Below are 23,104 nucleotides of genomic sequence, written 5' to 3'. Positions count from 1 at the left end.
GTGAGTGGGTGAGTCAGTGGCTGTATGGGGTACTGTTGCATGTGTGAAAAGTTGTGTGAGTGATTGGGTGTCTGTATGGCTGTGTCGGTGATTGAGTGCATGTGTCAGTATGAGTGAGTGAGTATGTGAAAGGCAGTATACATGAGTAACAGAGTATATGAGTGACTGTATAGATGAGTGAGTAAATGTGAGAGTGGCTATATAGATGAGTGCATGCTTCCGTCAGTGACCGTATAGCGGAGTGAGTATGTGTTCCTATTTCTATGAGTAAGTGGGTGGGTGTGTAACTGTTTGGGTAAGTAAGTTGCTGTATGATTGACTGTATGGGTGAGTGTCTAAGTGTGTGAGTAGTTTTATGGGTGACTCACTCGGTGTGTCAGTGCCTTTATGCCTATATGAGTGGATATGTCAATTGCTGTATTAGTGAGTGAGTGGGTCTATGACTGGCAGTATGGGTGAGCGAGTGGATGTGTGTATAGATCAATGAATCAGTGAGTGGGTGTGTAAGTACTGGTATGGATTTGTGAATGGGTTTGTGAAATGTGTGGGAGCAGCAGTGGGTGTATAAAAGATTCTACAGTGGTGTGAGTGGGTGCATCTTCGGAAACATGGTGAGACTACAACAGTGACATGGGAAGGGTTGCTGTTTTATATTTGGCTAGGCCCAACATTCTGAGCAGTCAGTGAATAGTGATGCTCCCAGAAAGAAGTGAGGATTAAGACATGTTGGCAGAGGGATTAGGGATTAGGCTACTCCGTATGAGTCTCTTGAAAGGTACACTTGAAGTAGGCCGTATAAATGTAGGTGTCTGCTTGCAATGGGAAGTGCAGTTGAAAGGTCTGCGTGTTCTTGTGACTCAGGTATGTGTCTACTTGTACATGTATTCTGACACATGCTATGCGTCTGAAGATGCTAAACTTGTAGTTTCTCATACAGGTGCACAAATCTTCTCCATTCCGCTCCATCATTCCGTCGCAGCGGGAGACATGTCACCTATATAGGTGTCACAGAACTCCTCAAATAGACTGTTGAATACCCATGTGCCCTGTATTATCAGCAGAAAGGAATACATACACCTTCTACAGAAATTTAGAGAGCATGTGGTCTTAAACACAGGTATTCTACTATTTCTAGCCTTCTTTTTATGTATCATGTCACTGGAAAAAGGCACAGACACACGCATTGAAGCTTTCGGAAACATGGTGAGACTTACAACAGTGACATGGGAAGGGTTGCTGTTTTATATTTGGCTAGGCCCAGCATTCTGAGCAGTCAGTGAATAGTGAAGCTGCCAAAGAAAAGGCTCTACTATTACATTCATCCAATCACTCACGCACTCTCCTTGCACTCAACCATTCACTCAGGTACTAAGCATACACGTCTGCATTCTCTCAGGTACTACCCATGCACTTATCCATTCATCCGGGCACTTCCCATGCTCTCATCCAATCACTCGGGCACTACCCATGCACTAATCCTTTCACTCAGGCACTATGCATACACTGTATTCTCTCACGTACTACCCATGTAATTATCCTACTTATTCAATGACGCAGACACTACTCTTGCACTCATCCAGTCCCCCAGGCACTACCCAAGCATTCATTCAAACATTCAAGTACTTTTCTTCCACTAAATCATTCGCTCAGGCACTATACACGGTCTCATTATATCACTGAGGCACTACCCATGCACTAATCCATTCTCTCAGGCAGTACCCATGCACTCATCCAGTCACCTAGCACTGCCCATGCTCTCATCCAATCACTAAACCACTACCCATGCACTCATCTAATTACTCAGACGCTACCCATGAACTCATGCATTTTCTCAGGCACTAAGTATGCACTCATCCAGTCACCCAAGCACTACGCATGCATTCATCCAATCACCGAGACACTACCCTTGCACGCATCCAATCACTGAAGCACTACTCTTCAACTCAAGCATTCACTCAGGCACTAACCATGAACTTATGCATTCTCTCAGGCACTATGCTTGCACTCATTCAATCACCCAGGCACTACCCATGCACTAATAAAATCACCCAGGCACTACCCATACACTTATCCTATCACCCAGGCACTACCCTTGCACTCAACCATTTACTGAGGTACTGCCCATGCACTCATCCATTCTCTCAGGCACTACCCATGCACTCATTCAATCACCCAGGCACTACATTTGCACTCATGGATTCACTGAGGCACAACCCATGCACTTATCCAATCATTCAAACACTATCCTTGCACTCATCCATTCTTTTAGACACTACACATACACACTTCCATTCGCTCAGGCACTTCTCATGCACTCATCCAATCAACCATACACTATGATGCACTCATGCAATCACACATGCACAAGTCATGCACTCATCCAATCACCCAGGCTCTACTAGTACACTCAACCATTCACTCCGTCACTACCCATGCACTAATCCAATCACCCAGGAACTAGCCTTCCACACATCCATTCACTCAGGTACTATCCATGCATTCATCCAATCACCCAGACTCTACCCATGCACTCCTCCAATGAGCCAGGCACTAACCTTGATCTAATCCATTCACTCAGGCCCTACCCATGCACTCATTCAATCACCCAGGCACCACCTTTGCACTTATGCATTCACTGAGGCACTACTCATGCAGTCATCCAATCAACCAGGCCCTACACATGCACTCATGCAATCACACACGCACTAGTTGTGCACTCATGCAATCACCCAGGCACTACTATTACAGTCAACCATTCACTCAGGCACTACCCATGCACTCATCCAATTGCCCTGGCACTCATACAATGAGCTAGGCATTACCCTTGCACACATCCATTCACTCAGGCACTACCCATGCACTCATTCAATTACCCAGGCAGTACCCATGCACTCATCCAATGAGCTAGGCATTACCCTTGCACACATCCATTCACTCGGGCACTACCCATGCACTTATTCAATCACCCAGGCCCTACCCATGCACTCATTCAGTGAATTTGGCCATTTTGCCAAATTCAAACTACTGTACACCGCAAAACTACAGCAACAAATGCGACGTTAGAAGCAACTAGCTTCCATCAACCGTCACTCATTGCCAGTATACCCTACGGGGAATTCTTGAGATTGCGCAGAATATGTACTGAATACGAAGAATGGAAAAATCAGAGTCGTTTGACAGCAAAGAGATTTGAACTGAGAAAGTATGACAAAACATTGATCAAAAGATGTTGGAAACGAGCAGATGGGAAACCGCGAGCAGAATGTTTGAAACCAAAGCAAGAGACCACATTGGGCAAGGAACCTATTAGAATGATTTCAGACTTTACGAATGATGCCCAACAAATCAACAGCATATTAAGGAAAAATTGGAAAATCTTGCAAATGGATGAAACAGTGAAAGAAATTGTGGGCAATCACCCCATGATCACGTATCGCAGAGCTCGGAACCTCAAAGATCGATTGGTTAACAGTCACTATCAACCAAAAAAGGATACTCATTGGCTAAAAACAACAGGTTTCATAAAATGTCAAAAATGTAAAGTGTGTGAGATTGCCAAACCCATCAAAGATGTCTGCCTAGCAAACGGTTCCAAATGGCAAATAAAACAGCTAATATCATGCAAAAGTGAATTTACAATCTACATAATCGAGTGCCCATGTAAAATGAAGTACGTGGGTAGTACCACTTGTGAACTAAAAAAACGAATTTTGGAACACACACGAGCAGTGACAAACAAGGATGCATCCAACGCAGTGGCAAAACACATGAACCAATCACACACGAACAATTGGAAACTCCTAAAATTTTATGGAATTGAAACCATACCACTGACCATCAGAGGTGGTAATAGAGAGAAAACCTTACGACAAAAGGAATCTCGTTTCATTATTAAACTCAGAACATTGACTCCTTATGGGCTCAACCAAAGTGAGGAATTATACAGCCACCTCTGAATTGTATGAAATGGATTCTTGATGTACATTTTGAATGTTTTGGAAACTTGTATGGGGTTTTTCTGAAGCTTACAATGCTTGGAACATGAAAGGGAAACGCATTGACTGCTCAACTGATTAATTCCTACCATGTCCTGGTTTCCCATTTTGCTAACCCGGTTAAACAATTTGGGTGCCTATCTGTTAACATATTGAGAGACACTAGAACGATAGACAGAAGTATGATTGTAATACTTGAATGTCACACCCCACTGGAGGGGTATAAATGATGAACAACAATGGTACAACAAATGGTTAAAAATCGTGCCTTCATCACTCTCTAATAACAATTCATTGGGTACCTTATAAATTATATATTTTCGCTTATTGTAAATATTTATCGTGGCACTATTGGTCTACAGAATAAGATTGTATATTCTTCATGTGGAATGGAATTTTCTTTGAACATTATTGATGATTGTAATATGCTGATAATGCTGAAAGCTTATGTTAATCTGGTGTTGGGAACTACAAGTCCCAGAATGCACGCAAAGTCACATGACAGGAAATCCCTTTGTTTTTTCAAAAAACAGTTATGAATTGTGCACGTAAACCAGGCCACAGTATCGTGAGCAAGGTCTTGAGGCAAGACCGAAACGCGTCGCTTTGTTTTTGGATTTATTGCATACTTCAATTGGGCTGAAATAAAAACAGTTCTTGTACTTTGCGGAGTGCGACCCTATTTTCTCTTGTTTAACCCCTTCAGCGCTGGGCGAATTCCGGAACGGTTCCGTCATGAGCACAGCTCAACCGTGGCTCATGACGGAACCGTTCCGTCATGAGCATGGAAGGGGTTAAGAGAGTTGGACATATATATATATATATATATATATATATATATATATATATATATAGCCCTATTATTGTGTTCTTCTGACACGCATTAGTGTGTTATGTCCTAGTTCTGTTCCGTTGTGCCTGCCGAAACCTTGTTCTTTGAGAATCTGAGGAAATGAGGTCTCTGTAAATAATTGCGATTTACATACGCAGCACGTTTTTATTTATTGCAGGCTTATTCATTGCTGAGCTATGTTCTGAATTTTCATCAGTAGGGAATATGTTTTAGAGAGCATTGGCGCCATTATTTTAAATTCACATTAGAGTAACTCGGCTTGTGTCACTATGACATGCTACTAGCTAGGGTAGACGATATATATTTTTTTCTCTGCATATATCAGGAGGCTGATTATGTTTGATCTTTGGTGAAACTATGCTGTTATTTATATCTATGGTCTCATTGTATTTTGTATTTTATATTATGTGACAAGCATGTTATCCCAGTTATATTTTAGATGTTTAATTGTATATTGGTCAAACACAGGAATATGGCTGCGATCAGCATTTCGTCATAACAGCACAGTCTATTTCCTATGTTCATTCATGCCTTAGAGGGGGGAGGGCTATATAAACTTGAATATTCATGGCGCCAATCAGATTGATAAAGGCTGCTGTGCAGCCGAAACGCGTATCTCTTCTATTGTGGGGTCGAGGGAGACCTGATATACAATAAATGAGCCCTATTCCTACTTACCTCGAGTACGTGCCTCTTCTTTGCTGGAGCAGGACGTCTTTTTTGATTGAGATATATATATATATATATATATATATAACATTCTTAAACTTTTTACAAACACTCAGTCCCTGGATGATGTCATTTGAGATATCAGTGATGTCACTGACCATATCATGAGTGATGTTATGTGGTATTTATAAAGCGCGCGGCTACTCCCAGGAGTGTCCCGGCGCTGAAGAGAAAGACCATATAACAGCTTACAGAGAAAAACACCCCAATGCAGAAAGCTGTCCGGAACCTACAGTTGGAAAAGCCAGGTCTTTAATTTCCTCCTAAAGGTGAGGAGGTCCTGTACCTGTCTAAGAGAAAGAGGTAGAGTGTTCCATAAGCGAGAGGCCACCGCTTAAAAGGATCTTCCCCCAATCCGGGACAGCAAGACCTTAGGCGTAGAGGTCAGAAACTGAGCAGATGACCTCAAGGTGTGTTGAGGTGTATAATGTTGGAATCTTTCCCTGAGGTAGGGGGCCCCTATCTTGTGAAAGGCCTTAAAGACCAAAACCAATGCCTTAAAATGGATTTGTTTCCGAACCGTAAGCCAGTGTAAGGAAAACAGGAGATGGGTCGTGTGTGTCCTAGGTCCTGCCAAAAAAGGCCCTAGTCGCCACATTCTGGACCATCTGCAGATGGCTAAGCAAGTACTCCAGGAGACCCAAGTACAGGGAGTTTACGTAGTCCGGTCTCGAGACCACCAGATCCTGGACTACCATCTTTCTGTGAGAGACTGGGAGCAGGGGGAGAAAGTTTTGCAGCATTCTCAGTTCCCGGCCACCGATTGAACCAGAGGCTTCATCGAGAGGGTAGCATCCAATTTGACCCCTGAGATTTTTCACTGTAGTAACTAATGCCGAGGAGGGAGACATGTTTGCGGCCACCAGTTGTGCCATGCTTCACAAGGGCTTGAGCCAAAGAAGATAAGCTCTGACTTTTCAGAGTTACACTTCAGTTGGTTTTGTCTGAGCCAGGAGAATACCTCAAATAGACAAGTCTTGATCGCATCACCATTGAACTCAGCACACTTCTCGTAAGTGAACAACAGTTGGGTGTCGTCCGCATACGACACTATTTTGGCACTGTGCTTCTCGGCAAGGAGTGGAAGAGGGGCCATATACAGATTTAACAAATGTGATGTAATATGTGACATCATCAGCAGTGTACTGCAGGGGTGCGAGTTCTAGTTAGCTCAGCGTACCATAACAGCTGAATTTCTCTGGTTTTGTACGAGTGAAATGTCAGCCTAACTATAACGTTCATGTAACCTGTGGTTTTTTTCAGTGAATATACTTACATATATGCATGTGTATATATATATTATCTACTGGTGGTCGCCAGTAGGTAGTTATAGTTAGAACCAAGTTTCCATAGGAAGAGCATTTTTTGTTTTGCTTATAACTTTGGCGTCGTTTAATGAATCTTCATGAAATCTTGCAAACAAATTCTTTGTTCATATCAGCCCCTATGTTGAAAGTTTGGGGGTGATTCGTAAAGGGGGGGCTGAAAAAAAAGGGAGGTCCCAAAACGTGTTTTCTCCATGCAATTCCCATAGGAAACTTCAGACAAGGCTACCGGTCGAACGGAATTACCCCAAATGTGGCAGGGAGAAGGGTCTTGGTATAGAAAGCACGCTTTTGTTTATTTGGTGTAAATCCGTTCAGTAGTTTTGGAGAAGTATCGAAATTTACAGATATCGATATTTGGGAATTCTGCCATCTGATTGGCTGAGGCGTTACTAGCACGAGCTTGCTGCTTATTGGCTGCAAGCGGTGTGAGCGGTTGCAACTAGGAAGTGTTGGCAGCCTTTTTGTGATTCTGTTGAAGTGAGTAAGGGGAAAAAAGGGCGAAAAAAGTAGGAAAGAGGAGGGTAGGAGCACTGTGACCTCTGTGGGGTGTTTAGGGTGTGCTATACAGGGGTGCTAAGCGAACTATTCATCCCTACCGGTCTGAAAGTGCTGGGCTGCAGAAATTAAGTGAGGTATTGCCTAGAGTCTGATGCTGGTAAGGTGAGCTGCTGCGGGACTCGGGGATTAAAGCGTGACCCCAAACTGTGTGTCTTATGCTGTGATGTCATGTGCCCTCTCCGTTGCACCACACCTGTGGAAGTAGTGTCAGCATGTGTTTATACCTACTAGGACGAACTACTGACCCCTACTGGTCTGAAAGTGCTGGGGTACTGAAAATATGTGAGGTATTGTCTAGAGTCTCATGCTGCTAAGCTGAGCTGCTGCCGGACTCGGGGATGAAAGCGTGAGTCCAAACTGTGTGTCATATGCTGTGAAGTCATGTGCTCTGGCCGCTGTGCCACATCTGTCCAAGTAGTGTCAGCATGTAGTTATACCTACTCGGAGGAACTTTTGTTTCGAACATTGTAACTTGTGTATGGTGCTTAGTGGGTGTTATACAGGGAGTGCGAAGGTAAATTTGTGCGTATCAAATCAATTTGGTATTTGTAAAGTGCAAACTACTCACTCCTACGGGTCTGATGGCGCTGGGGGCAAACGGTGAGCTGCTGCCGGACTCGGGGATAAAGCCGCTGAACTACTGACCCCTACCGGTCTGAAAGTGCGGGGTACGGAAATTAATTGAGTGTGAGGAGGTGGCCACCATAACCAATATACCCCTCCTTCCGTCCGTTTCAGAGCAGAGCAACAACAATACGCGAAGGCAGGGAGAGAAAGAGTTAATCTCTTCCACTGCCTCTTCCGTACAGGGAGGAGCCCCGCTTGGAGTGAACAGGAACCAATGGAATGAAGGGGAGGCGGGACCATCCCGGAAGATCAGCAGGTTGTTGTTGATCCGACGGAGTGGAGAGAACAGCAACGACACGAGGAAGAGAACCGCGCGAAGGCGGAATACCCAACAGACAGAGGACAACGCGAGGAACCAAGTCCAGACGCCAACCCTGATGTCGCCTTCTAGCCGAGAGAAGCAGAGACCTGAACCGAAGAGTGGTGGACACCCCCGGAGGACACTGACGAGCCGCCGCAACTCCGGAGAGTTGCGGCTATCGCGGTACGTGATGCAGGAGGGGGGAGGGAGTAATTGTGGTCTAGTGGACAACTACGGGGCACTGTATATATTCTTGTGATACTGTTTATCCCCGTTACTTGTACCCCTACACAGACCCAAGTCGCGTTGTCACGAGCACTGTCTGTCACCCCTCTGTACTTTGGCACACCCTTTTTTAACTTCCTGGACTGAGATTTCCCACACTAGAAGTGCTTAAAACCCTATCCCTCTCTGTTCTCACTTACCTCCTCCTCTTTGTTATGAGCTTCCCAACTTTTCCCATCCTAAACCTACGAAACGTCACGCCTACAGCCGGCTATTCCTTTTTGTACAGCACAACGGGTGTATTTAGAAACCGGTGAAGGGTTCTCAGAAGAAACGTTAGAACAGAGAGACTTACTGCCTTCTCTCCTTTTCACTTCCGAGGCTACCTGGGCAAGGTCCAACCGCATCAAGAGTCACCTACCAGCCAGGAAGAAGCTAATGAAGACCTCAGGAGAGAAGAGTCCTCCCTATCCATCTTGACTTGTTTTGCGGAAAGCCTGCTTTGAATAAAACACAGTCACAATTGATCCTCTAATTCGGGCTCCTTGTTTTTCCTTTCACCCATCCCTCTCACACGTGGTGTCAGAAGTGGGATCAGAAAGGATGGAGGCCGCAATACAGAAAATGGCTGAAGGTCAGGAGAAATTCGGTTGTATCGTGGAAAGATTCCTGGCCACAGCCGAAGAAGACAGAGAAAAACACCACAAATCCATGTCCGAGCAAAGTCAAACTCAGGAGGCCATCTTCAACAGACTTGCTGATACGATGGGTCAACAAAGAAGCCAAACCACCCTACCTTCAGTGGTCCTCCAGAAGTATGTGAGCGGGGAGGACCCAGATTTCTTTTTTGCTAATTTTGAGAGAAAGGCCAGAGCAGCAGGGTGGGTCGCTTACAAATGGGGTCAGTACTTGGGCCCATTGTTGACAGGTGACCTACAGGCTGCTTATCAGGCTGCTAATCCCCTAGGCCTTACCCCTTATGATGATGTGAAGAAAACAATGTTGGAAAGGTTGGGGATAGACGTTGAGACTTACAGAATACGTCTCCGACAGGTGAAAGAAGGCCCCAGGAGACCCCCAGAACCCTTTCTTTTCGGATTCGGGACCTAGCTGACCGGTGGTTGAAACCCCTGACCGCCACCAAGGAGGATATCATGGAAAAGATATACCTGGAACAATTTTTATCCTCCCTACACAAATGGGTGCGACAGAATACGGGACTAACCTTTGACAAGGCGATAGAAATCGCTGGGGCATACAACCGCGCACAAGAAATTCAAAGAGGACGGGATGAACATTCCTGGAAGCATCCTAGCGGGGGGCCGTCCAAAACGACGAAGTCAATGCCTCCTCGAAGACCGGACACGGTCACACTATTACCTGATCCTTTGCCTACTTCCCTTCGACCCTCACCTCCACCCGGACCCCAGTGTTTTTCCTGCGGAGGTTTCGGTCACATAGCCAGGGTAAGCCCCCAAAAAGAAGAGCCCATGGAAATCGGGCCCACCCGTTCCTACTATTGCAATCCAGCAGGGAAAAAGCCTCCCTACTATCACACTGTAAGGGTCAATGGAGAGAAACCACAAGCCCTGATGGACACTGGATGCTTGCCGAGCGTGATACAACCATCTGTAATTCCAGGAGGGGTTACACAGACCACCGGGACAGTAAACATACAGTGTGTGCACGGGGACAATAAGCAGTATCCTACCACCGACGTACAAATCCAACACGGTTCAGCATATGCCCCGGTTCCCCTAAGGGTAGGGTTGATACCACGTCTGCCTGAGCCCCTAGTCCTAGGATTGGACTACCCCTATCTCTCTAAGGTAGTACCAGAAACAATCACCGACCAGGAAGATTGGTGTCTAACTGCCCCTTTTTCCAAAGTGACCTGCCTCGCGCCACCTCAAGAGAAACCACATATGCCATAAAATTTGCGCAAATTGAATTTGCATTCTTATTTTCACAGGCAGCGTATGTTATCCATCACGTTCCATTTGTTTTAAAAAAAAAGCCACAGACTTATCGTAAAAGCCACTGACTTTTTCGATACTCATCTTAAGGTTAGATTTCACTGTCAATTCAGCACTAACGTATCGACACCATCCACTAACGATGCGTCTTTTTCATCACACCTCATCACTGTTAAGTAAAAGCACGTTATTACCGAATTTACCGAATTTGATTTTCTTTTCCACGTCATCACCAATATAAGTGTTTGCGCACTTTCTTCTGAGGTTCATACACGAGCACGCAAACCGTTCTTTGGTATAATCACTGAACTTTTGAGTACACGAGATCCACCAAAAGAAGCGCGGGCTTTTCTAATGTTGCTGATTTCACTGTGTAACCTCGTCTTTCACGCCCTTTCCACTTTTTCTCGCTGAAGTCATCACTTAGTTTGCAATCTGAAACCGCCAATACCTCCATGTATAGTTGTCTTTAAATACATGAAAACGATTTTGATCCAATGTTTCACTATAACCTTTTTAATGTTTTCAGAACGTAAGTACCCTGATGAAGGGCAAGCCCGAAATGCATTGGGCAGAAATATGTGAAATTGAGCAAGCAATGTTTGGAATACTATGATTGGAATAGTATGAATACAAAATTAAAAAGAATACGACAAACAATACAACGTTTTCAGTACATTTATTGGAAATTCTTTACATCAAGGAGTGCTGAGTAAGAGACGCTACTCCCACGGGAGATAACGCTTTCATTTTATTTATTCCACCCTCATGCCCAGGAGGGTTTACTTACCAGGCACCCGAAATTAATTCACTCCCAAGCACCTGCCTGTACCAGGAGTGCGAGGATCCACATTCCATTTGGATTACAATTATCGGCTATTATAATGAAACACATGTCCTTAACTCAGGGCCTATGAATGTACTGTGTAAAGGACCACTTGAGATGTCTTGATGAAACCGCTTTAATGTACTCTACTGCCAAGATCAGTAAAACTATGGTGGTCTGCTGTATGCTGCACAAGATGGACCTATGGAGAAGCATACCAATTATCACTGATGTGAAACAGCCCGAAGGTGATTTTGGCGTTGTACGACAGCATGATGACAGTGATCAAGAATATAGCCATGAAGTCAGCCAAGATTTCATAGAACCCCTCTTTTGACTAATAGTATATTCATCCATGTGGGTGTTATTGTTTTTGTATGTTAATTAAAAAAGTAAAAATTAGACTATCAGTGTTTTCATTTTAGGGGAATTATTATGCTTTTAATAAAATTATTTGTTTAGTTATGATTTTGTTGTTTCTTCATAGGCCAATTCATCTTTTCATCTGCTGCCTTAAAATGGCGTTATGTGTGGATCCATTGAACCTTGATCAGACACTGGTAAGCTAGCAATATAAAATATTAGATGCATGCATGTTGTTTGAATGCAAGTGGTTACTGATGCATTATTCCAATACTCTGTCATTCTATGATGTTAGTTTTACATGCTTTTTGATTATGCTTAACAAATGTGCAGTTCTTCTGTAAACATAGAACTTTGCCTTAGTAACAATTATCGTGCCAAAACCCACATGTAAGTAGAGGACTTTCTGCATGTGTGCAGACACAACTTACATGAGATAAGATTTGAAAATAGAAAGTGTTGTTTGTAACACCCAATTAAAATATACAACACTATTTTGAAAATAACTGCCTGCTCAGATGTGCATGACATACATGAATTTAGCAACTGGTGAGATGTAATATCTAAATGAAATATAAGAAAGCGATAATCAGTTTATGCCAAAAGTATTTGTTTGATTTGCTGTGTTCTAATATATATTTCTCATTGGTGTGCATTTTCTACATGGTGTTGAATAAACATGGTGGCTTGTACGCCTCATGCTAACCATAGCTCATTTATCCTGTCTCTCTGGTGACCAAGATAATGGTTTTCATTGTTCTGTAATTTTAAATTGCATTAAATACTTACATTGTTTGGACACAATTATATTTTTCTATTAATAAATATTATATAGTAATTGTAGACAACTTTTCAAATAGCAGTATGAATAGGGAGGAATAGTTTGAAATGCTTATTGAATGTTAAAAGTTTCAACACGATTGTGTATTAACATGAACAGCAATACTTTTTTTTTGTATAACTTTATTTTTATTGGCAATTGCAGCAAAAGAAATACATTCATTTCAAGGCAGCAATACTTTTAAAATATAATATTATGCAAACTATTCTTGAAACATAACTGACATGCATTTGATTTTGTCTGCATTAGCAATGTTATTGTGTAAACATAATATCACTATATAAAAACAATATAAATTACATTACCAATGCTTATGTAATGCATGGTTTGTGTGTACTTAGAATTATATTTTCTTGATTTTAAGATCAAATATTTAGTTTGTTGATTTAATATGTAAATTTATTTTTACAGCGTGGTAATACATCTAATTATTTTTCCATAATGTAATACAGTGTATGTCTTAATATGAACAAATGTTAGAATGTCTTGTAAAATTAAATATCAGAAAAACATTCACACGCTGACAAACATTTTTTAATCTACGTTAAGAACATATATTTTAGCAGAAATCATTGAAAAGCTTTGAAAATAAAACACATATTTTTGTTAACTAGTTAAATTTGTTAACTGCTTCGAAGTGAAGGACGTCCTCCACATTACCTTTATAGTGCAGTGGCTGTGAATGTCTTATACTCCACACAGAGGCAGAAAATCCTTCTTGTGCAAGCACTGGAAGCATTTTCTTTTTTGAGGATAAACTCAGAAACTGAGTGAATAGCTTCTTCTGTTACATGAGGATCAGCCCGCTCAGCACGCTGATGTCACTCAATGAAGGTGAAAACAGTCAGTGCTATTAGGTATACCTCAGCCGTCGAGCACCTCAATGCAAGAGAGTTACCACTAAAAAGTGGACAATGTCCTCTTTCCTGCGACACCTCGGGGATCTGTGCTTGGAGATCACTGAATGATAATGATGCTCAAACAGGGATCACCCACCAGGCACCAAGAACTGCCTTTGTGGGGAGCGTACACCCTGGGAGAATGCTCCCCTCCTTAAAAATAAAAAAACGACTATTTCTGCTCTCTGGGCCAAATTGGTGGCTTACCCCCAATATACGCAATCGGCTGAAGACCCACTAGCCACCAAGGAATGGCTTGTATTTTAAAAGAATAAGGTAGGGATGGTAGCCTTGACATTGGACCTTACCTCCATCACTAGAGGGCTCTGCAATGTTTCTGCCCTCCAGGACCGGCCAGATTAGGGGATTTATCCCCAATATTCTTACCTTGGAGGAGCAGAAAGCCAACTAGAAACAAGGATATATTAAAAGTAAACAATGGGGTGGGGCAGCTTATTCAGGTATTGGACATCACCTCACCCCTATAGGTTTAAGCACTCTTTGTGGGCAGATTGGTGAGATTTAACAACAGTCTGCCCACAGCAGGGGTAGAAACTTCACTAGACAAAGGAATAATGTATAAAATAAAATTAGAGTTGGGGACCAACCCGCTTCAGGCCTGCCCCGACCGGTAAAGCCTCAAGAGTCTTTCTGTTCTCCCAAGCGGTAAGAATGGAGGGTTTACCCCCAATCTGCACCCTGGTGGTGAAGGGAAGCAGAAAACCCATTGGATACAAGGATCGGTTTAAAAAACAAAATAGATAGTATTGCTGGGGGTGCTAGCTATCCTGGCATCAAGCTGCAGCACCACCACTAAAGCACCAGCAGTCTTTCTGTCCCCTAGAGAACTCACAAGGAATTTTGATTCTTTTAGGCATAGGTATGATGACCTATAGGCTGGAAGAGAGGAGGTAACTCTCACTGTCATAGTTGATGGCTACACTGTTTGGCTGTGGGTCAGCCAGAAACCATGGTACCCTACCAACCCTGGGCATTTCTGAAACCTAGAGGCACAGAGAAATTCAGGGTGGTGTCGGCTTGTATGGATCCCAGTATGTTTTCTAACCCGGAAAAAAATGTGAATGACAAAGTGTAGGTCATAAAATGTTACTTTCTCCATGTTTTTGTGAGAAAAGAGCCCGGGCACTTCCAACCTATGGCCAAAATCTACCACCCTGCATTCCCACACTTCTCGTAATTGTAACGCTACCAACAATGTATGGGTGAACCAAACGCATGGCACGGCCTAGGAATGAACCAAAACTTAACTATGTGAAGACTTGATGATACCTATTTACTTCATGCGGTTCACTTTATACATTTTTACTGGTTGCTGTTGCTGGCAATAGACCCACTCAAATAAAGTGAAGTACTGTTTTTATTAGTTGGAGTGTAGGAATGCTGAATGGTAGAAATTTTGTGGATCCCTGCACATTCCATAACATTCTCTCAGAAATATGAGGACAGTACAAGTGTTAGATAAAGTTTTACCTTTGCAGGGCTTTTTGGGTATGATTCATTAGATTGTACTATATAAATTGCTGTATTGTTGAAATACAATGAAATATTATTATAGGCTGCATCTCCGTTGTTGACTCTGGGTATTGCATGTTTTTGGCAGACGGGCCCGATTCATATAATGGTATCTTACTTTTGTAAACCAATCACTGGGGCAGAAAATTGCAGATGAAAATATTGTTAACTTTTTCTGTTTTTCCTACTTATTTTAATCATTTTTGGGAAAAACCATAAGCAATGTATTTAAATGATCTGTTGTTGAATTTGGAATTCTATCTTCTTTTTAGAAATGTATATCTCTTCCGGGTTCACCAGAGGGTTTTACAACTGTTTCCAATACAAACTGCAAGAAGGTAAAAATCTCAAACAAATGGGACAAAATCAACTACCACTTAAAAAAATTCATATGCTGTGGTACAAAACGATTTCCTTTTACAACTCTGCCCTTTCTTGAAATCCAGAAAGAAGGTGATCTGAGCACAGCAAACCATTTGTTGACGCCACTTTTAGGAAAAGAAACATACACTTTCTTGCAAATCCCCTCTTTCCATTTAAAAACAAAAATACCCCAAATGTTTCTATAGTTTGACTATTTTATTGGGTCCCACCAGGGGAATGATAAACCCTGGGTACCTTCGAAATACCCAGCATGTGGGGACAAAGCGCACACATTTGCTTTGATGCCTTTTGTAAAAAAGGTTATGAAGATTCATATGTGAAGTGCCATAAACACAAAAATGTTTCAGTGCTGGCAAGGAGCTTTAGCAGTTAACTGGTTAATAATCTTTACATTTTTACAAGGTATAGCAATTTCTGAAAATTAGGTAAAGATAATGGGTATGTAAAGATAGTCCATAGTTGCTTAAAGTCAAGGTTTCAACAGCAAAGTCCAGAAAAAAGTGATATGTTTTGCCATCACAAGCATAGAATAACATAAACGTCTTGGGACCTGATCCCAAAGGGTGACAGTTCTTCCTGTTCTTGGTGAAGAGTTCTGAGTGTTAGAATCAGCTGTGCCAATAGAACAACTCTACATAGTGGATGTTGAGGTATTGCATCTGGAACAGGGTATTGGTTGTCAGGGGTAGCAATGTGTTTGGTGCTCTTGTGCTCTCCAGCACCATGTCATCCTGAGGTGTTGTAGAGCAGGTGGTGGCAGAAGATGCTGCTTGATTACAGATAATAGAATATATTACTGATATTACTCCAATAAGTGCCTTAAAGCCACCAAATACAATGCCACACTGCCGAGTCTGACATTGATGTTCCCCTTTAGGAAGGTATTCAATGTCTTTAGTAAAGTAATGATATTGCCCAGCTGCTCTTCCCGCTGTGTTGTCACACCAATCATGCTTTGCCTTATTTCATTTACATTTTCAAATGCACCCTGTGTCTCCTTCTAAAAAGTAGGTCCTGTGTCACCAGCTTGAGAAGGGCCTTGTGACACTTGAGTAGTGGTCACATATCCCTTGTTATGCCAACAACGATGTTGTGCTTTGACTTGGCGTGAAACGAGGCAAAACAGAGTTGTCCAGAATGCAGATGGTGGTGGCCATGGCACAGGGGAATTGACCCAGTGGTGGTGGTGGTTGGAGATGAAAACAGGACGCTGCTGGATACAGTAGTGTCGATGGCACATATGAGAGTGATTGGGGGCAATCTAGACAAACATGATGGTCCTGGTGTTTCATCTTGGTTGTCTGATGCGTATGAAAACTTCTGCTCCCACTCAAGGTATGTGATAGTCCTTCTGCATATGGTGTGGACAGGACTGTTGACTCGGAACCTGGTTGCCTATGTTTTACTCCTACCACAGAAAATTGTATTTTATGATGACTGGTGTTATGTAAATGTACATCACATTGTTTTTCCCATGTGTAAATATTATTTTAATTTTAAACAATTGTTTACGTTTTTAAATTCTCAGAGTCTCATGCTTAGGAATTATTAACTATTAGTAGTATTTATTATTTAGCTTTTTTCTCATTGTGGCTTATTTAGGACCTCATACATTGGCGGTAAGTATCCATGCCGCCAACAAGATGACAAGGGGAGTATTACTTTATTTTTCAGAGCCCTATACCAGACAGCTGATTCAAACACCTTATTCAATGCCTTTTTTTAACTAACCAAAGCATATATATATATATATTTATATAAATATGTGTGTGTGTGTATTATCTACTGGCGGTCGCCAGTAGATAGTTATAGTTAGGACCGTGTTTCCATAGGAAATCTGAAAATTCTATTTTGAATAACTTTGGCGCCGGTTGACGAATCCTCGCGAAATTTTCAAAACTAATGGGGCGCTCCGCTCAGCTCCTACCCTGAAAGTCTCGGGGTGATTCGTCAAGCGGGGGCCGAGAAAAAAGGGGGGTCCCAAAACGCGTTTTTCCCCATGCATTTTCCCATAAGACCTTTAGTCGAAGGTACAGCCCGAATGGCTGAACAGAATTACTTGAAATTTGGCAGAGAGGTAGTCCTCAGGTCAGGCATGTGCCTTTTGCATGTATGGAGTCAATCTGTTCAGTATTTCCTGAGAAAATTGCAGTTAAATGTACATCAATATCTATAGGCGCGCACGGTGCGCGCACCCTAACGTGCGCGAGCGTAATTCTGATTGGTGGTTACATGTCAGTCAACGTTCGAATCGGTCGAAATCAGGAAGTGTCGGCCGCCATTTTGTTTTTTTTCGGTGCGCCAGTGAAAAAGAGAGGTGGCGAACGTGAAAAGGGGGCAGGATTGAAAGTTCCTGACCCCCTAGCCTTTGTCAGGGGGTCCCTGAAGGACCCCGAAGGGTGAAAAAAACATTTTATTTTTTTTCAAAAAATCGTGGAGTGGGCGCACGGTGCGCGCAGCGCACGGTGCGCGCACGGTGAAAAACCTTAAAAAAATATATATAATAATACATACATAACTTAGCATTTAAAAAACCGTACGAATTCACTTAAAAAACCATAGGTTTCACACACGTTATAGTTAGGAATTAGCATTTAAAAAACCTTGCAAATTCACTTAAACAACCCTAGGTTTCACACGTGTTATAGTTAGGTGGACATTTCGCTCGTAAAAAACCAATGAAATTCCCCCGTTATAGTTAGTTCAGATAACTATAAGTCGCGCGACCCCCACTCTATCACAAGGATGATGTCATCAGTGATGTCATGAGTGATGCCACTGACCATGTCATGAGTGATGTAATATGTGACGTCATGAGCAGTGGATTGCGGGCGCGCGAGTTATAGTTATCTGAACTAACTATAACGGGGGAATTTCATTGGTTTTTCACGAGTGAAATGTCCACCTAACTATAACATGTGTGAAACCTATGGTTTTTTAAGTGAATATATATATATAGATATATATATAGATATATACATACATACATACATATACAGAAATAGTACAATTGCAAACCCCCAGATACTCTTGTAGTGTTGACCCAGCATGTGTGGATTGTTTCTAAATATTCATGTTTGGTTGTAACAGACTTTCCTTACCGGTCATTAACACAGTCATAATTTATTTGAAACATATACACTCAGTTTGTAGAACTGTATGACATACATAGATCAAAGACAAAACATGCAATAGACCATCAGTTGAAGCGTAAGGTTGCACCAGCAGGACCAGTGGAGGCCTCACCAGCAGAAACATGACAGTTTGTGCAGTTGTTTCATTATCTTATTGGACAGGATAGTATGCAATGCTTGAGGCAGACTAACCTGTGTTCTTAACTCTAAATAAGGGTGCATCCATGATGACCTGGAATTAGTTGGTCCCTCCATGCCATTTGCACTTGTACATTTTGTAGGTGGAGGAAGTAGGAAGTGAGAAAACATAACTGTAGGAATATGGTGTACTCTGACCGAAATGACTCCACATATGTGGGACAATTTGTAGCGTAATTGGTAGTTTTTTAATTATTGAAAAATAGGTGCCCAAATAAAGTTAGAGCCATCGGGCCCGATTCACAGAACTAACTTAAGACAAAATCCTAAACTTACTACCATTTTGGTATTCACAGAAGGCACTTACTCATGTCGGTATTCACAGAAGTTAGGAGTCCTAACTTTAGGACTCCTAAATGCCTTCTGTGAATAGCCAAGTCTTAAAATTATGATTTTTCTCAATTTAGTAGTCCTAAGTTTAGGACTCCTAACTTTAGGACTCCTAAATGCCTTCTGTGAATACCGAAAGTCTTAAAATTAGGATTTTTCTCAGTTTAGTAGTAGTATAGTTAGGACTCCTAACTTTAGGACTCCTAAATGCCTTCTGTGAATACCGAAAGCCTTTAAAATTAGGATTTTTCTCAGTTTAGTAGTTGTAAAGTAAGGAGTCCTAACCTTAGGACTACTAAATTGAGAAAAATCCTAATTTTAAGACTTTCGGTATTCAAAGAAGGCATTTAGGAGTCCTAAAGTTAGGAGTCCTAACTATACTACTACTAAACTGAGAAAAATCCTAATTTTAAGACTTTCGGTATTCACAGAAGGCATTTAGGAGTCCTAAAGTTAGGACTCCTAACTTCTGTGAATACCGAAATGAGTAAGTGCCTTCTGTGAATACCAAAATGAGTAAGTGCCTTCTGTGAATACCAAAATGGTAGTAAGTTTAGGATTTTGTCTTAAGTTAGTTCTGTGAATCGGGCCCCCCATATATAAAGACATGTTACGGAGTACTCACCACTGTCAACTTCACCTTCAGTGGGCAAAATACCTGCCGGGTAGAGTAATTCCAATATCTTCTCCTGTTAGGGGCCTGGGAGATCCAGAACCTGGCCATTTGGCACGCTGGTGGGACTGGGCATTGAAGGCCCACAAGTCGTTCCACTGACTTTCCTCCTCTTGTGGATGTCATTCTGCGAGTATCCCACACTGGTCACAGGATACACGTGATACAATATTTTGGCCCACATTTCCTTTTACTGACTTGTGGTTGTGTTCTGCACCTGAGTTTCACAGAACTGTGACTCAAACCCTCGCTCATAATTTCATCCACCATCACAGTTAAATAATTTTCAGAGAACCGAGAGCCTCTCCTGCTTGCTTTGGTAGTGGCTCTTTTGTGGAACACCACAGGTCTGTGTTGTGATTGGTAAATGGTTTGGATTGTTTGTGAGGTCTGTTTTGTAGGGGAGGGAGCAGATGTATGTGATCGGTAGATGTACACTAGGTGTGTTCTCATGGATTGTCAGTTTAATTTTTCCATCCACCATACGTTTGGCTTTCTGCCATTGCCATCTTCTGTCAAAGCGGTTTGTTCATCACGCCATGGTGGCAGCACAACACCAATGTTGACAGACATATGTGTGCCAACAGGGAGGCTGAACCTCTCAGAGAGTAGAGCAGGACTGCCAACAGACTTCACTCTGCCAGAGCTTTTGGTGTACATGACAGACAAAACCCTAAATGCAGAGAACAGCTATCTGCCACACCCTTGACTATATAGTTTTGCCATGGCAGAGGAAAAGTGGCGTCTGCCAACCTGTAACGCTAATAGTTATTTTTCCTCAAACTATTAACCCTCCTGAAGACTGATGGGAATACCACTACATTTTTTCCAAATTATTTTAAAATATGTATGTAATCTAACCTCCCATGAGATATTTTGTATGCATCACATAGTATTTTTCTATATTTATTTCTGGATTTTGATTTTCTTGGCCTTTTGCATAGTACGATTTATTTTTAACAGCTCCTTTTCTCCTGAGTGGTCAAATGATGTTCAACCGTCCACCCTTTACTAATTGTTTATTAGTGCTCACATCAACACTCACAATTTGACGGCCGGCCTTACACAGCGCCATATTGGATGAAATACTCGACAAGGCATGCTCGTCAGACTTGCACACGCTGCGTGAGGACAGTGACAACTAACTGCAATGCGTCAGTATCTGGGCTACAGGTGATTCTGACATATTTGTGACTTTCAATATCTTGTTGTGCCATTCTCATTAATTGATGGCGATTCCTATTAATATTTTTCAGATTTTTTCCACCATTTATCAGTCCATATTCCAGACATTTCCCTGGTTTTTGCCTGGTGAGTAGCCTAGTGCGACCCACCATTTCTACATTTATTTGAGTCTTGTTTTATCAGACGCTTACTGCCTCATCCTTTCCTTTTTAACAGATTATTTGATCTTCTAGTAAAGTGAGAATGCACCTATAATTCTCATAAACACAATGTTGATGTAGTCAATTCCATGCAATCATTTTTGTTAATTTTATTTTATTGCTGTAGTAACTCCTCATTTTTTGGCTGAATTAACTCCTCTGAGGGAAACGCGATTAATCTTGGACCAGCAGAATTATTTATTGATCCATAATCAACTATTTTGACCCCTCATGGGTGCTAATTTTCCAGTGTACTCAACACAGTCCCGGTCATGATCCCTGAAACTTAAACGAACTTAGGTAAAACATTTTATCTATTTGGACTGTCCATTTACCTACTGCTCAAGGGATGCTGTATAAGGTGTTTTTCACTCATCTGTGTCCTCTAGTGTTGCTAAACTTTCCCACTTGAACTCTTCAGTTTTTCTTTTGTGCTTTATCCTTTTACTTTGTTCACACTTACCAAAGTCACTTGAGCACCGCATCATCACAGTAAGCGCTATTAAGTACCCTTCTGTTGTTGAATAATAAATATACAATGTAGCACGACAACGATATGAATATGCATGTTTGTTCTGTTCTTAGGTGTCATTTGTGCCTTGGTATATTTATCATTACTTGGAATCTGTTGCATTTTCAAAGGAGCATGTGGCATAACTGGTTTATTCCTAAATGATCATAAGATTAGTATGAATGGCCTGTATGAATCATTGTATTTCTTATATTTTGCATTTTCTAAATAGCCATTCCTACGGAATGGCTATTTAGGAAATGCAAAATGGTATGTACAAAATTTACGAATTCCTATTGCTATTAGGAAATCGCAAATAGGAAATGCTATTGCATTCCCCTCTGTGGGACAAATAGAAATGGTTTGCATTTCCTAAATTTCGATTTCCCAATAGGAAATCGCAATTTAGGAAATCCAAACCCAAGGGTGCTTTTGGGCTTAAGGCCCCCTTGGAGTCAACCCGAAATTTGTAGTGCACATCTAAGTGCACATATGCCCTAAGGGCATATGTGCGCTTCATGTCACAGTATAAAATGCATTTTTAAATGCATTTTTTAAATTTTGGACCTGGTTACCATTGACTTTGAGTCAATGGTAATAGCATTTCCTAAATGCCCAGTTCACGTTTAGGAAATGCTTTGTACATGTGCTTCAGGAATTGCAAATAGGTTATCCATATTTGCGTTTCCTAAATTGTGGTTGCAGTTTGTGATATCTACTGGGTAGGTATCGCAAATTGCAACCAATTTTTGGCCTTTGCACATCAGAAAAAGCTGGTTTGCATTTCTTAACGGGCCGAAATTGCAGTTTGGGCTGGACTGTTCCCATGAGGCACAGGGTCAGGACTGATTTGCATATGGCCAGTTCTAAACTGGGGTGGCATTGTGAGCAAAAGAATGATGAATTTAACCCAGATCTCTTAACTGGGGGTGAATGTTTTGATTTGTTCTGCATTCCGTCCATCAATTGTGTGTCTTTTGCTTCCTCGCCCTAAGTGCGCCAGGTATTCCCAGACGTGGGTCCCGGGCTCACTGTGCCACTGGATTCAAGCTATCCTGGCTGAAGAGGGGTGAAACCCCGAAACCGGTCCTAGGATGCTTGTTTCCGGTCCAGGGAGGACCTGGCTTAGCAGTTCGGGCTGGACTGTTCCAATGAGGCATAGGGTCAAGACTGATTTGCATATGGCCAGGTCTAAACTGGGGTGGCATGGTGAACAAAAGAATGATAGAATTAACCCAGATCTCTTGACTGGGGGTGAATGTTTTGATTTGTTCTGCATTCCATCCATCAATCAATTGTGTGTCTTTTGCTTCCTCGCCCTAAGTGCGCCAGGTATGCCCAGACGTGGGTCCCGGGCTCACTGTGCCACTGGATTCAAGCTATCCTGGCTGAAGAGGGTTGAAACCCCGAAACCGGTCCTAGGCTGCTTATTTCT

At 42.1% G+C, this 23,104-nt stretch overlaps 1 long non-coding RNA gene across 2 annotated transcripts in view; it reads left to right on the top strand.

The window, feature by feature from the left end:
* LOC146856509 (uncharacterized) overlaps positions 1-23,104 on the top strand; it is a 270,942-nt gene that overhangs the window by 4,214 nt on the left and 243,624 nt on the right. For both annotated transcript variants that reach the window (XR_014980961.1, XR_014980960.1), the window contains exon 2: positions 11,906-11,978. This is a non-coding gene — a long non-coding RNA (uncharacterized LOC146856509). The remainder of the gene's footprint in view (positions 1-11,905; positions 11,979-23,104) is intronic.

This window comes from Triturus cristatus, chromosome 4_1 (assembly GCF_964204655.1).
Source record: "Triturus cristatus chromosome 4_1, aTriCri1.1, whole genome shotgun sequence".
In the NCBI taxonomy this organism is placed as follows: Eukaryota; Metazoa; Chordata; class Amphibia; order Caudata; family Salamandridae; genus Triturus; species Triturus cristatus.
The sequence above is the reverse complement of the archived record's forward strand: the minus strand, read 5'-3'. Positions and strand labels throughout refer to the sequence as shown.